Genomic DNA, 17,194 nt, shown 5'->3' on the forward strand with positions numbered 1-17,194 from the left:
GCACAAGTGTGACAGTCAGCTTTATACCCCATGAATATGCATAGCCAATAAAATAAAATTTAAAAAACTCATTGTCTCGCTATAACTAGAAATGACTCCAGGTCAGTAATGTTCTAGGGACTAATCTAGGCACTGTTAGAGATTTTAAAACTGAAAAACATAAACATTTTTCTAATGGAGGATAGGAAACTAATAGTGATGAAAAGCTAAGTCCTTCAGTAATTAACAGAAATCATTCTCTTTCAGTTCCTGGCACTTTGGGAGACGCGGGTTACTGTGCAGACATGGCCAAGTCCAAGATCCACACCGCACACAACCCATCCTGGAAATGGCACAGAAATGACATAAAGAAACCTTGATCACAAAGGTATGAATCTCTTAAGGGAGCAGACCCCACGTTCCTGAAGAACATGCACTTTGCCAAGAAGCACAAGGGCCTGAAGAAAATGCAGGCCAACAATGCCAAGGCCATGACTGCATGTGCTGAGGCTATCAAGGCCCTTGCAAGCCCAAAGAGGTCAAGCCCAATATCCCAAAGGGTGACAGCTGCAAGCTTGATTGACTTGGTTTCTTCACCCACCCCAAGCTCAGGAAGCATGCTCATGTCCATATTCCCAAGGGTCGCAGGCTCTGTTGGTCAAGGCCCAGGATGTGGCTTCAGCTTCAGCTCCGGCCTCAGCTTCAGTTCCAGTTCCAGCTCAGGCTCCCAAAGGTGCCCAGCCCCCCACAATGGCTCCAGAGTAAAGGCCTCTGTCTGCCAATGTGAGGACAGAAGGATTGATGTGACCCCTGGACAGCTGTCTGCATGGGGCTGGTGTTCTGTGCTATTTGTATGAGTAAGGCTGAGGCAGGAAAAATAACCATAACACAAATCAGAGGAGAGAAATGATGTTAGGATGATGCAAATCAAATGTTTTCATGAAGCCAAGAAGATAGAATTAAAATTTCCCCAGTTTTGCTACCTTCTTCAATTGAAAGAGAGAAACTGAAAGGAAAATATAAGATTTCCTTTTAGAAACCATGTTCTGATAGCGAGCAGCAAAGCAGAGGAGAAAGAGAAACACTGACCTGCAAAGTCCTAGGGGATGAAGACGTTAGCAGAGGGGCAATAGACATGGGCATGGAACGTTATTGTAAGCATTTAAATACCTACTGCATCCATTCATTATTTCTTTTTTTTAATCAATAATTATTTTTTGAGTACCTATTCAGTGTGCAGTGTTATTAAGGTGTTAGAGGCACAGGGATGAACAAACGGAGACTTGATGTTTGTTCTCATGAAACATGCACCTGTAAAAATTATGAGAAAGACACAACATACATGTGCAAATATATGTATTTTATATTTACATATGATGTTAATTACTTGAATAAAAATTAACTCTAACACATTTGTTTATAAGTACAAATTTTATAAGTTAGAAAGGAGAGATAGAAAAGAAGATAAAGCTCCTAGAATGTGAGAAAGGAATCTAAAATCTAAGAGGAAGAGTTGGTCCTTTGCCAGTACATCGTTTATGGTCAAACTGCTTGGATGCTCCTCAAATATCTAGGAAGAACGTGATATATTTAAATTTCCTCATATTTAAGAAAAATTGTGAATGCACATTTAATTTTTCTTCTTGTTTTTAACTCAAACTATACCAACCCTTCTTACTAGATGATCTGGTACTCAATTCCTACCAAAAAACTGTAGAAATTCTTATTTATTGGGCTCCTTAATATACAAAGCGTGTGTTGGTTATTCACCAAGTCTTACTAATTCCACTTCTCAAGTTTCCCTTGATTCCATCCACTTCTTTCCACAGCCATTGTTCTGGAAGAATCACTGGCATTTCATGTGTAGACTGTTGTAAAGCTTCCAAACTGGTTTTCCAAACACTTCCCCTAACTCTGTTTCTATTCTCCACAGAACAGGATGAAAAATGTTTTTAATATTATATCACTCTGTAACTCCTCAACTTAAAACTCTTTAAGTCCTGCTCATTTATTTTAATATTAAGTTTACTTACAGACTATGAGTAAGTATATTGAACTTCAAGTAACTCATTCTGACTTACTCCAGATATTCACACATACTGGCTCATCCGCTGAAATGTTTTCTTTCTTCTGTTCTGTTGTTACATGATCCTTTTAGTATCAAATCAAATTATTTTTCAGTATGTCCTACTGTCTTTCTCTTTAAAACTTATTTGTCTTTTGCATCTCCCACTTATAATATGTAAAGCCATAAGAGTGTATCACTCCCACCCTAACAACCAGAAAAACAAAACAAAACAGGCTAATCTATAACGTCATAACTTTTCTTGAACCCTTCAGAAAACTGAGGTTGAAAGGTAATTAAGTGAAATATTTCCAAACAATGATAATCCACCCAAGGAGAAACAGAACACACGAACCGTTTTACCTTGGGCTGAACATGGAAAGAAGATGTGGCTACAAAAAAAAGAAAAAAAAAAAAGGAAAAGAAAAAGTACCACATGGTCCAGCAATTCCACTTCTGGGTATATATCCAAAATAATTAAAATAGGTACTCAGAAGGGATATCTGCACTTTTATGTTTATTTCAGCATTATTCACAATGACCAAGATATGGAAGCAACTTAAATGTCTGTCAGCAGATAAATTGATAAAGAAAATGTGTTATCTTTACCCAGTGGAATACTATACAGCCCTAAAAAAGAAGGTAATTCTGTCATTTGAAAGAACATGGATGGAACTGGAAGATATTCTGCTAAGTGAAATAAGCCAGGCACAGAAGAAAAATACTGTATGATCTCACTTACATCTGAAATCTAAACTGGTAAAAGGCCAAAGAAAATGATTGCACTGTGTGTGTAATGTTGAATACACTCATTATTTTGATTTGAGAATCATATATTGCACACAGATATTGATATTCAATGCTGTACCCCACAGATATGTACAACCAATTATGATTCCTTTATTTTAAAAAAAATTTACTTATTAATACTATTTTTTTACATTCTAAGATGTTGTTGCAGAGCAGTTGAGGGGGGGAGAAGAGAGCAAGGGGGAATAAAATAGAGAAGGAGGAGTAGGAAGGAGGAGGGGCTTGGTCGAGGACTGTGGCACCTCCCTCATTCCAGCAGGAGAGACCAAGGGGGTTCCTGTGGCAGCTCAGTGGTCATCACCGGGCAGGTTGTGGATGTTGGTGGGGTGTGGCTGAGGCTCTTGGCCCCCCACCACCCTGGCTCAGTAGCCTGGCAGGGCTTCCAGTCCTCCTAGGTATTATATGTATTCTTTTGTGGTTTTAGACCTTTACTACTTAATATAAGACTGATCTGTGCATATTTTGTATTTTCTTTCAGTTCTGTGTTGGATTATTTGTTGTTCCCACCACTTAAACTCTGCACTGGAACTAGTTCGTTGTTCTTTGGTTACCTCTAAAATGGGGAACTTCCTGTGGGGACCAGTACTTGAGCCCTCTGGTTGAGCTAAATTGCTGCTTTGCTGTTGTTTCCCTGGGGAAGGCTTTTTGTGCAGCTCAGATTTTAATTGTTGACCTTGGATATACACATCTGGGTCTTGTGAGGTCTAGTACACCTGGGATGTGTGGAAACTCTGGTCTGGGCCTGAGTCTCTTCAGCAAACTGCACCCTCTGCAGTTCCATATTCCTGACCAGTCTCCACTGAGTGGTCCTGCACTGACTGGGGGGCAGATCAGCTGTCCTTGCTTTGCCTCATTATTCCCCTGGTGGCCTGTCTCCCCCACCACCTGCACTCCAAACACTTCCCAGGGGATAGGCCATGCACTAGTCCCTTCCAATGACTCTCTGTTCTCTGAGTGGCTCCTTTTTCAGTTGTCTGGGGCCCCTCACTCCTGTATGGGTCCATGCGAAGCCTGTTAGGATCTTGCTGGCCTGGGGGCCCCCAAGACCTTCTTCTCCCCTGCTGCCTCCAAGCAACTCCATCTGAAGGGCACAGCTGTGGCTTTTGCCAGCTCCTGCTCCGTGCTCTGAGCAGCTCCAGCCTGGAAGTGGCCAGGATTCGAAATGGTGGGAGCAGTCCTTTCTTTTTCTAACCGTGGCTTCTCCCACCTTCATCAACTCCATAGGTCTCTCCTCCTTTTCCCCGAGCTCTAGCAGCCCCAGTTTGGCTGTTGTTGCTTTTTAATAGTTGTAAACTGCTTGATTTGTGGGAGAGAGTGATGCTAGTGACTATCTCTTTTGCCATCTTGACCAGAAGGCCAATTATGTTTCAATAAAAGAAGTTAAAAAAATAAAAATGTTGATCTCAAAGAAACAGAGAGTAGAAAGGTGATTATCAGAGACTGGAAGGAAGGGGAAGGAATGGGGAAAGGGTAGATGTTGGTCAAAGGGTACAAAGTTTAAGTGAAGGAGTGAGTTTTGGCAATCCATTGCACTGCATGGTGACCACAGTTATCAATAATGTGTTGTATATTTCAAAATTGCTAAAAGAATGCATTTTAAGTGTCCTCAACACTAAAAAATGTTAAGTTGGTGAGGTGATGTGTATGTTAATTAGCTTGATTTAATCATTATACGATGTATGCATAGACCAATACATCACGTTGTATCCCATAAATACACACAATTATTATTTGTTAATTAAAAATAAATTAATAAAAAAGAAAAAAATATCTATAATTTTCATGCATTCTTTAAGTCCAAAAATGGGTTAGCATGATTGTTTAGAATACTGAGAGCCATAGACACAAGAGAAGTTTGTACTGACTTGCAACCTCTTTTCCATGGACCTCCACTGAGTGTTTATGTGCAATACTGAGGGCTGTGCAAAATACCAGAGAGTACCCCCCTTTATGGGTTGGGCATGCAGGTAGTGATCAGTTGTCTTTGATACGACCCACTTTCTGCACTCTTATCTAATAAGAAGCAAAAGACTTGAGACACTGAGTGAGAGAACAAGAGATCTAGCAAGGATCTGCTGCTGAGAGGAATAAAAGCAAAAGTTGTGCTTTTCTGGGAGAGAGACAGGGAACATTTCACATTCCTCTTCCTGCACAGCTACAAAGCATAGGTTTGATGCCACTGGAGAAGGGGATGTGAACTCTCAAGACTCATCATAGTATTTGTCAGTTTTGTGTTGCTATAACAGATACCTGAGACTGGGTAATTTATAAAGAACGGAGGTTATTTGGCTTATCATTCGGGGGCAGGTGCACCTGGCTTGGGCCTCTGGCTGCTTTTACTCATGACAGAAAGCTGCAGACAGCCAGTGTATACAAGCACATCACCTGGTGAGAGGAAGCAAGAGAGAGAGAGGGGAGGTACCAGGGTCTTTTAAAACAACCAGCTCTCGAGGGAACTAATAGAGAGAGAGCTCACTCACTACCCCCACACAGGGAGAGCACGATTCCATTCATGAGGGATAGGCCCCCATGACCCAAACCACTCCCAACACTGCCACATTGAGGATCAGATTTCCACATGAGTTTCGGGGGGACAATAACGTTCAAACTCTATCACCATCCCATGGAAGGAGGTGAAAAGATGCTAAGAAGGTCACACCCATAAGGTGCAGGCTCACAGAGCCTGATGAGGTCTGAGGCTTAACCTTGAGACCTACGAACACCCACCTCACCCCTCCTATGATCTAGTGCCAATATAAGCAACAGCTGACTAGTACCAGAGAAAAGGCAAGAGCATGGGGAGTGCCCCCTTTGTGGCACAGTCATTTAGGGCCTGCTGGAAACTGAGCACTAAGAGATACCTTCAAGTACCTCAGGACCTACACTAGGCCCAAGGTAACAACAAGCCATCGTTGGAAGAATTTGAAGTTCATGGTGTACTGACACACAACTCAGCTTCTGCCTAGATTGACTCAGCTGCTCACACTAATGGCCTAGTAGAAGAAGAGGCATGCCCAGTTTCAGGTGTGAGCATCATTTACTGTAGTCTCCACTGTTCTTTTCTCATGATGTCTGGCATTTAATAAAAATTTACAAGACACGAAAAAGTGATGAAATTAACCTGTTGTCAAGAGATAAAGCAATGAAGAGAATCAGACTCAGAAATACACCAGATATTGTAATAATCAGATAGGGACACTAAAATAAATAGAGTTAGTATGCTAAAAGACCTAGAGAATCTAATGCATGAAGAGATAAAAAAATTCTAGTAATGGTGATGCTGGAAACAAGCTAAGGTAGTTACTTCAAGTATGTGATCCCATAGGTCTGCACTTCACCTGATGTGATACTTATTATAATGTGATATTTTTATTGGTTAAATTATCTGTCTCTGCTTCGTGAGAATAGAAGTTTTCACTTATCTTTATACTCCTACATGCATCCTGGTAGGTCTTAATGTAAAGCTTGGCTCATATTAAGTGATTTATAGATGCTTGTGGAGACACATGACCTAATATGAAAGTGATAAATGTACTATTACTTCTTTCATATTATATTTGTTTTTTTTTAAATTTTATTTTGTCGATATACATTGTGGTTGATTATTGTTGCCCCTTACCAAAACCTCCTCCTCCCTCTCCTCCCTCCCACCCAACAATGTCCTTTCTGTTTGTTTGTCGTATCAACTTCCAGTAATTGTAGTTGTTATATCTTCTTCCCCCAGCCCCCCCCCCGTTTTTGTGTGTGTGTGTGTGAATTTATTTATTAATTTTTAGCTCCCACCAATAAGTGAGAACATGTGGTATTTCTCTTTCTGTTCCTGACTCATTTCACTTAATATAATTCTCTCAAGGTCCATCCATGTTGTTGCAAATGGCAGTATTTCATTTGTTTTTATAGCTGAGTAGTATTCCATTGTGTAGATATATATTATATTTGGTTGATTTAGTTTAGATTCAAATATGTATGCCACATATAAATTTGGCCTATAGTTATAATACATTTGACCTTAAAATACACGTAAAGGCAAAAGACAACTGTTTCAATTAGTTTTTTTTAGAATGATATGGGGTATAAATAGAGAAAAAAACTTAAACAAGTGACACATTTCAGAATTATAAAATAATTACACAAGGTCACATAATACATATGACTTGATAGTTTAGACTAACATTGACTATCAGTTTTTTTTTTCTGTAATTCCAGGCTTCATAGCATCCAGAAGCCATCATAATTTTTCTGAAATGGCACAGTCACTTATGTGTGTGCAGACCTGCTCCAAATGCTTGACTCACACAAATGTATGCACAAAATCTTGGTGACAGCCACAGCAAATGCCTAGGTTAACATATACATTCTGCTTTTCCACTAACAAGTTTGTCTTTAAAAATAGGGAAGTGGTTCTAAGCTAAAGGGATTTAGGAGAGATCTCTTAGTAATTGACAAAGCACAGGAATGCATTATTTCCCTGGACCATTGGTTCTGAATAGCTTTTTTACTGTAATTGTGGGTTGTAGCCCAGCAATACAACCATCATCTGGAAGCTAGTTAGAATTGCAGAATTTTGGACATTCCTTCAGTCCTAGTGAATGAAAATCTGCATTTTAACAGGATGCTAGGTGATTTGTATTTATATTAAAACTTGACACCACCATCTCAGAGGACTCCTTCATTTTTATATTATGCCAAATATTTATGAATTAATGAAGCAACTCATGACATCCTATAGCCTGAAGCTGAGCAAAGCTGATGCCATCACAGACATCTTGCTGGTAATTGGAGCAGCGGTATTATTCCATTTTAGATCATCATTGAGCTAGTGTTCAGCAACTCCACAAATGTTTTGAAACAGAATCAAGCCTTAGAACTTTTGGAGGAACAAGATCAAGTTATATAGACTTCTGTTTCTCCTCACAGTCAGAGCGCCTGTCTTTGAGTTCTTATTGGCTGAATATGGACTATGCTTGCCCAGGAATGAGTGAGCCCAGGTGTGGTGAGAAGGCCATTGAAGCCACCATATGCTGAAACTTTATTTCTACTAAATGTGACTGATAATATTCTTTTAATGAAGTTGGAATTGCTATTTTGCTCTTGAGAAACTCATGAAGGAGAAACACATATATGTTCTAGTGTGTGTTTGTGTGTGTATGTGTGTATACATGTATGTATATTCATACACATATATACATGTATGTACATATACATTTTATATTGTGATAGTTAATTTTATGTGTCAACTTGACTGGACCATGAGATGTCCAGATAGTTGGTTAAACATTACTTTGGGGTATATCTGTGAAGGTGCTTCTGGAAGAAAGTAGCATTTGAATTGGTGGACTGAAAAAGCAGAGGGCCCTCCCCAGTGTGGGTGGGTGGGCATCCTCCAATCCGCTGAAGGCCTGAGTAGAACAAAAGGTGGAGGGAGGTTACTTCCTGTGCCTGACTGAGCTGGGTCATCATCAGTCTCTCTTGCCATTGGCACTCCTGGTTCTCAGGCCTTCCGTCTCATAGTGGAAGCTACACTATTGTCACCCTGGCTCCCAGGCCTTTAAACTACACCACTGACTTTTCTGGGTCTCCAACTTGCAGGTGTCAAATAGTGGGACTTCTCAGCTTTTATAATAATGTGAGTCAATACCTCGTAATAAATACAATTACGTATACTTATCTATTTATCTATCATTTATCACCTATCTATATCTCCTATTGTGTTTCTCTGGAGAACCCTGACTAATGAAAATTCTATATACACACACCCACACATATGCATTTATACACACACATATTTATGTACATGCACGTGAGGGTACTTCGAAAAGTTCATGAAAAGTGTAATTAAATGATAATTTTAATCTTTCCACACATTTTTGAAGACTGTGTGTGTGTGTGTAATGCTAAAAAAGAGAATAGATTAACCCTCTAATAACTTATCATTAGGTAGAAAATAAAGCTTTTATAATAGAGGCTGCTCCTGGAATAGGAATGAAAATACCATGCCACTGATATTTGAGAATTCAGGCATCTAGGCAGATCAGATAGAGAGTGCAGCACTGGGGACACTATCAAGTTATTCACAATTCATTTGATTATAGTAATTACCGGTGCCTTTTGGGGGCACAATTGCAGCCTCATCTATCTTAGTTCATTTGCGCTGCAATAACAAAATACCTGAGGTAACTTATGGAGAGCAGATATTTATTTCTTCCCAGTTCTGGAGGCTGGGAAGTCGGAGACTAAAGCACTGGCACCAGGTGAGGACTTTCTTGCTGTGCCTTCACATGGTGGAAGGCAGAATGGCAAGAGAGATGGACGCCTTTCATCAAGCTCTTTTTAAGAGCATTAATCCCATTCATGAGGGAGAAACCCTCATGGTCTAATCACATCTTAGAGGCCCCACCTCTTAATACTATCACATTGGCAGCAGTGAATTTTGGATGGGACACTTTCAAACCATAGTATTCATCTTGTCTGCAAGTGAGTCCTTCAGTCCATCTTTAGACCATAAACTCCAGTGAGGAAAAGGGTAGCTTGATACATAGGCTCAGCTGCACCAGACCTCTGCAAACTATTTCTTTCCTGGCATCACAGACTAGAAAATAGAATATTCATTGTTCACATAAAACCTTATGCTGCATTGGCACGAACCCCATCACTCAATATTTAAAGCTGTTCTGGCTCCTGTGACACTTCTTGTCAGAATTCTAAGGATGGAATGCTATGTGTGTACCCAGCCTTAAACATCTGAAATGGTATTTTTCTCTCCTACTATTTCCCTACATGCTTACAATTTATATTTAAATTAAAAAAAAAGAAAAAGAAAATAAATATTTCACTTCAAAAAACAACCCAGAGAATTGTGGTTTACAGTAGCAACTGTCTTAGAATTGTGTAACTAAAAACACAATTGGTAGCCTACCTCTGCTTGCTTCTCAGAAACCAACCAAGCATGAAAGTATGGAAGTAGTTTATTGAACACCCACCCCAACACTGCTTCAGTCATTCTCCTGAGTTCTGTGTAAAACTGCCTTTGGTTTTCGGAAGCAGCCAATGTGCTATGTCAATCTCTTCCAGCCTACTTTCATTTAGACTGCAACACCCAGAAAAAGCTGGCATTGAGAGTGGAAATCTCCTGAGTCATTATTTGTGACTTACAAGGTCTCACAAATAATGCTTTATGTGCAGAAGTATAATCAAGACAAGTCTTGGAAGCAATGCATATTGGGGATATTTTGCATATACTGTTCAGTGTCAGACAACCAGGCAGTGGGTTTATATTAGGAGGTCAGCAAAATACAGCTCATGGGCCAAATCCATTTCACGGCCTGTTTTTGTAAATAATGGTTTGGTAGAGCACAGCCATGCCCATTCATGTGTACATTGTCTGTGGTTGCTTTGTGCTGTAGCAGAGTTGGAGAGCTGCAACAGAAACTGGTGTGTATTAAAATGAAACACCGTAAATCAGCTTCTAGTTAAAGATACTGATTGAGCACAATAGTGTGTCTAAAATTATGGGTGAAACTTCATTAAAATAAAGAAATATTTTAGGGATCAATAATCCACAGAGACAAAGGACATATGAGTGAATATGACAGCAACCAAATTTGGTGAGCTGGAAAGTAGAAGATCCGGCAGGAGCTGGGATAATGGATCCGAGAAAACTGAGATCAAAGCAGACAAAGATAAGAAGGAACCAGACCTGCATTGCAGAACCTCAGAAAGGCTCAGGAATCGGCACTCTCAGGTATCTCTGGGAAGGTGAAGTTGAAGCATGGATGTGAAGAATATTGGACAAAACTGACAACAAGCATTGTCAAGGATTTGAAGCGAAGGGGCAAAGGAACATTTATATAATTGGCCATCCTTATCTGTGGATTCTGCATTCATGGATTCAACCAACCACAGATTGAAAATATTTTGGGGAAAAAAAATTCACAATGTTCCAAAAAGCAAAACTTGAATTTTCCTCGAGGCAAGTACTGCATTGAATCCACCCTAATGCAGTGGGTATAGGCATTGTATTAGGTATTATAAGTAATCTAGAGATGATTTAAAGTATATGGGAGGATGTGTGTAGGTCATATGCAAATACCGTGCTATTTTATATAAGGAACTTGAGCATCTGGGGATTTTGGTATCCACTGGGTGCTGGAACCCTGATGGATACCAAGGGATGACTGTATAACTAATGGGGAGGGTACGCTGATAATAACTACTTTGCAAAACAATTTGCCAACACTGAGTCAAGGTGAAGATGCATATACATTATGACCCAGAAATTCCATTTGTGCCTATATCACCTAGAAGCATAAAATATATATACCTGAATACATGAGTAAGAATATTTATAGCAGTGCTGCTTGAAAAGAAAAAAAGAATACAAAATGTCTGTCAATAGCAAAATGGATAAATATATGATATATTAAAGTATACTTTGAATGACCTAGAGTTACATGTATAAATTTTTCTCAAAAACAGTGTGTTGAGGGGCCGGCCCGGTGGTGCACTGGATAGTGCGCCGCTTGGGAAGCGCGGCGGCGCTCCCGCCCGAGGGTTCGGATCCCACATACAGACTGGTTCCCGCTCACTGGCTGAGCGAGGCACGGGAGCAACGCCGAGGGTTGCAATCCCGTCGCCGGTCTCCGGTCCGGTACGGGGGCAACACTGAGGGTTGCGATCCGTTGCCGGACACGGAAAAAGACAAAAAGACAAAAAATAAATAAATAAATAAAAACAGTGTGTTGAATGGCCAGCAACAACAACAAAAAAATGTTGAATAGATTCCCATATTTAAACAATAAGCAGAAAGTTTATATGGCTTGCTTGGGCATACACACAGTGAAAGTACTAAATTGAACCAGCCATATGAAATTGTCACTTCTTTAGGTAAAAATGGTTAAATACCAGAAATTTCATAAACGGTTACTTTGGGACAGCAGGAATTAAAAGAAATGTGGATAAGGGACTGCTATTTGTCACATGCATTGTTGAAGTCTTTGATTTTTTAATTACATAACTGCATTTGATAAGAATTCTAAAAATCAGTTAAATATCATAAGTACTCAAGAGTATACCATTGCTCTTCACAAGTTAAAGCTGATTCAATGTTTAGAAACAGAATATGAAGCTATTCATAGATCATTGATTGCCTTTGGCTTGCATGTGGTTGACCGACTAAACAGTACATGTTAGAATGTTGCTCTCTGGGAGAACTGGGAAGAGAGGCAGTTTTCCCAGACATTCACATGAGTCAGTCAGAAGTCACCCTTTCCCAGCTTTTAATCATCTGTACAGCATGTATCTGCGATCTTGGTGATTTTTAGCAAAAGTCTGTGACAGATGGCCAATTTCATATTGTAGGGGAGTTGAAATAAATCACTACCCTTGTGTTTGCCAGTTTTACAGCTAACCTTTCAGATGTTGGGAGTATATCCGTCTCAGGGCTGAAATTTTACCTTCCCTGCTTTGATTCTAAATCAAAGATCTAATATTTATATTGTATAGTTCCTGTAAATTTCTCCATGAAATTAATCCTTGTAGTGTCATTTTGTCATGTGGTGCTGCTAATTTTCATTCCTACATAAAAGAATGGATAATCAGTTGAGACAGTCCAAAAACCATGGTGAGAATGACACTTGTTTAATGGCAAAGACAGTGAAATTAGTGTGTAGAGAGTATCAGACTTAAAAGCCTTCATTCCTTCAACAAACATCTATTAAATGCCCCCTCTGCCCCCTGACCTGCTTCAGATTCTGGGGGAGGGGAATAAAAATCCCCATTTTCACAGAGGTTACAGTAAGTATGCAGAATGTCAGATGGAATAAAGTATGGTCTGACAAAGGGATGATGGTATCTTATATTTCACTGACCTTCTTAAGTGCATTTGAATAAGCTCTTCCCCCTCTCCTTATTCTTGGTTCAGATTATAAAAATTGGAAAGCACAGAATTTTGCTAGGTAACAAGGTATTACAAAGAGTTTACACAAAAGAATATTAATGACAGGAGACAGGAAAATGATCATTAATTTTAAGTGAATACCCAGGTTGGTGCTCTAAATTATTTGAAATGAATCAGTAGTAGAAAAACCTTCTTACAACACCACAATGCAGAAGTCCAACAAGAATCACTTATGTGGCTGTAGTAAACAAATGTGAACTTTGTAGCAATGCATTCATTCCAAAACTGCTTCTCTTTTAGATGTCCACTCTAAATCCATTTCAGGGAAAACAATATAAGCAGGGAAAGAAAAAAATATACAACCTACTCTGCAACAAGAACTAATATTGGAAAGTACGTGTTTACAGATCGAGCCAGACCTGCCATTTTCTGAAGCTCATCTGGGCTCCATTTTTCTGTCCCCCTTGCCTGTGCTCAGACACCTGCTTTCTGTCAGGGGAGGCAGCTGCTGGCAGAGACCCAGGACTCTGGGGAGGTTGCTATAATCACAGTTGCCGTTACTACGAGGCCAGGCACACAGACAACATAAGCCCTTGAACTTGGCTTCTCAGAGGTTGTGTCAATAATTGTAGAACATTAACGATCCTGCGTAAGTTTTTGTGAGGTCCAGTGCTGAACAGAGAATTTTCAATAAAGCAATCTGACCAAAGTAGTTCAGGAAAAAGCAACTCAACTTTAAAAGTCCCTGGATCCACTTGGACTTCATGAAGCTACTGTATCTTTTCCACTGTAGTTTATTTTCTGAGATTCCTGAAGAATTTTTAACAGCCTCTGTGGAACTACACAGTAAATATGTAAAAATATATATAAAGATATATAAAGGACTGTTACATGAAAGATATAAATAGAAAAAGAAGAAGGAATTAGGGCATTATTAAGTATAGTGAAATTTAATTAGGTAGAAATGGCTGGAAACAATGAAGTTAAACTGAGACAACTTTTCCTGAGAAGTAAGACTGGAGAAGAATTTGTGATTGGAACCATTCTTTCTTTCTTTTTATTTTTTATTAACATATTCATTGTTGCAAATCATATTTATTCTTTATGCCCCTTATCCAATCTCTCCCCCTACTACCTCTAAAAACCATAGGTTTGTTCTCTCCATCTGATATATTAACTGCTCCTCTGTTGATCTGTCCGGTACTGAGACAGGTGTGATCAAGTCTCCCCTATTATCATAAATCAGATGCTCCTTCTATTACTCTGGAGCTGGAGTGTGCTTTGTAGAGAGAAAGGACCTCTTTTTTTTTTTTTTTTTGGTCTCCACTGGTGCCTCTCCTTGTGTCAATGAAATTGAGGTTGAGAATCTGGCATGCCATCTACATGGTGGCTGTGACTACTGCTGCAGAGATTAGTCACTTTTGCAGTAGCCATGGCAATTGCAGTGGCTAGGGAGGAGTACCCATCTGAAAATGGTGTTTTTTGTGTGTGCTCTTTACCTGGTTGTGACTGGGTTTGGCTTCCCCCAGCTCCATGCCTCATTCTAAGATGTTGTTGCAGAGCAGTTGGGGGGGAGGGGAGAAGGGAAGAGGGAAGGGAAACAGTGTGGGAAGAAGGGGAAGGAGGGAGAGCATGATCAAGGGTTGTGGCCCACCCCTCATTCAGGCAGGGGAGTCTAGGGGTCTTCCAGCAGTGGTTGGGTCATTGCTGGGTTGGATGCAGATGTCAGGAGAGTGTGGCTGAAGCCCTTCCTTGGACCCCCACTGCCCCAGCTCAGGAGTCTAGGGCACTTCCTGTGGCAGGAACTGCCCCGCTTTGGAGCCTCGGGTGCTTCTTACGGTGGTTTGGTGGTCGTTGCTGGTCTGGTTGCAAATGTCAGGGGTGTGTGTGGCTGAGGCCCTCTCCCCTCCCTGGCTTGAGAGCTCACAGGGTTTCTGATCCTTCTAGGTTTCATAGGTGTTCTTTGGCAGTGTTAGACCTTTACTAGTTAATATCAAACTTTGTCTCTGACCTGTGGGTATTTTGGGGTTTTTTATTTCTGTTCTCTGTTGCATTATTTGCTGTTCCCACCACTTAAACTCTGCACTGGAACTAATTTGTTGTCCTTTGCTTGCTTCTAAAATGGAGGAACATCCTGTGGGGACCAGAACTTGAGCCCTGTAGTTGAGCTAAGCTAAATTGCTTCATTGCTGCTGATTACCTGGGGAAGGTTTTTTGTGCAGCTCAGGTCTTAATGGTTGACCTTGTATGTACTTCCAGGTCTTATGAGGTCTGGTATACCCGGGTTGCATGAAAACTCTGGTGTGGGCCTGAGTCTTTTCAGCAAACTGCACCCCCTGGAGATCTGTATTCCTGACCAGTCTACACTGAGTGGTCCTACTCTGATTGGAGAACAGATCAGCCTTCCATGCTCTGCCCCAGTGTTTCTCTACCCGCTGCAGTCCAAACACTTGCCATGGGGCAGGCCATGCACTGGTCCTTTGCAATGACTCACCTACCTCTGAGTGGTTCCTTTTTTCTGTTGTCTGTAGCTGCTTACTCCTGTGTGGATCCACGGGAACCCTATTAGTGGTCTTGCTGGCTTGGGGGACAAGGCCCTCTTCTCCCCTGCCACCTCCAAGCAACTTCATAGTAAGATCACAGCGGGAGCTTTTGCCAGCTCTTGCTCTGTGCACTCACCAGCTCCAGCCATGAAGCAGCTGGGATTCGAAATGGTGGGAGCGATCCTTTCTTTCTCTCTTCGTGGCTTTTCCTGCCTTCATGAACACTGTAGGTCTCTCCTCCTCTTCCCCTGAGCTCTAGCAGCCCCAGCTTGGCTGTCATTGACTGGAAGCCCCACCCAGAACCATTCTTATTGCAGCATTTAAGAATTGCTGGACAAAAGCCTCAGACTCAATTTATATCCTCTTATTCAAAGTAATGGCACCAAGAGGTGGCTTTAGGCAATTCTTTATACCTTCAATAATCTCCATTGATATCTTCAGTGCCTCAAACAGAAAATATATATATATATATATAATTTATAATTTTATACACCTTAAAATTATTTATTACACATTTAATACATACTATAAATATATAAAATATACACAATAAATATAAATATTATATATTACATATAATATTATATATGGTATATGTAATATTATATTATATATGATATAAATAAAAATTATAAATATTTATATATATAAATATACAAATTTATATTTGTATATAAATAATATTCTACAGAGTATAAATAAAGCATCTTTAGATAGCTTTGCTAATAGAATACCCTTAATAAAAACAGCACACTTATTTCAGAAGTCACTCAGCATCTCCTTTCAAGCAGATTGTTTTTCAAAGCTTTACCTTCAGAGAAATTCTGAAGTGGACCCTGATTAAATGACAGCTAAGCTATGAAAAGTGTTCTTCCTAGCTGCTAGTATGTATTAGCATTTTGCCATCATTGGAAATATGGCCTTACCCAGAATTCATTCCAAAGTAGTCAGAGGTAAAACCCTTTTCTTCATCTTTACTGAATTATTATAATACTTATCATAAAAATCTAACATTGAGTACTGTAGTACCATGTCTATCAGTAATCTTCTGCCTGTCTCTTGCTTCCTTCTCTCTGGCTGTAGCACAAAGGAAACAGAGGTTCTTGGTGACGTCGGTGGAAAGAACAGATCACATCCATCTTGGCATGAGAGTCTGGGAGGCATCAGAGTTTAGTGGGGGAGGATTTTGTTTGCATTGTAGGTAACAAAGACTCACAAACTGAGGTCTAAAGCCATTTTGGCTAGCACTGACTTAAAGAGAAACTGGGAAAGTTGCTTAATTGAAATTTAACTGCCTCTTTTGCCAAATGAATACAACTGAAGCAAAAAAAACAAACAACAACAACAACAAAAAACCCTATAAACACTTCAAGAGAGCTTGATGCATTGTTGTGGATATATCTTAGGGCCACACAAGCTTTGCCAGAATACATGTTTTCCCAGGCCTTCCTAGGATTGAGTCCAGAGATCCTTGGAAACCAGAACAGTAGGGAAAATAGTTAGAGAAAATGTCTCCTACTCTTCTACTATTCCCATATCCAATTTATGTGGCTTCCCATATTTTAGATCCCCACATCCAAAAATATAGCCAAAGCACATATTATCCTGTAGGTCTCTATATTAGGTTTTGTCACTTGCAATATGGGGATAGACCTTTGAGGGAGAAGACTGTATATATATATAATTTTAAAGCAGCCTAGTAGATACCTTGCACATAGTATTTAATAAATGTTTTTGGATGTTTATGTCATTCATATATTTTTCCAAAACCAAGAGAGAAAGCAATGAGGGTATGTCACATCTCTTTAGTTGGGCTAATGGCTTGTCATCATGAGAGCTTGTCAGACCTAATTTTTGAAGATAATAAACCAAATTTTTTTATTTAGTATTTTTAAATTGACA

The 17,194-nt window shown here is 39.9% G+C and overlaps 1 pseudogene; it reads left to right on the forward strand.

Moving 5' to 3' along the window:
• The first annotated feature begins 284 nt into the window (after nt 1-284).
• Nucleotides 285-744, forward strand: LOC103595222 (annotated as a pseudogene).
• The last annotated feature ends 16,450 nt before the right edge of the window (nt 745-17,194 follow it).

This window comes from Galeopterus variegatus, unplaced genomic scaffold (assembly GCF_000696425.1).
Source record: "Galeopterus variegatus unplaced genomic scaffold, G_variegatus-3.0.2 Scaffold1719, whole genome shotgun sequence".
Classification (NCBI taxonomy): Eukaryota; Metazoa; Chordata; class Mammalia; order Dermoptera; family Cynocephalidae; genus Galeopterus; species Galeopterus variegatus.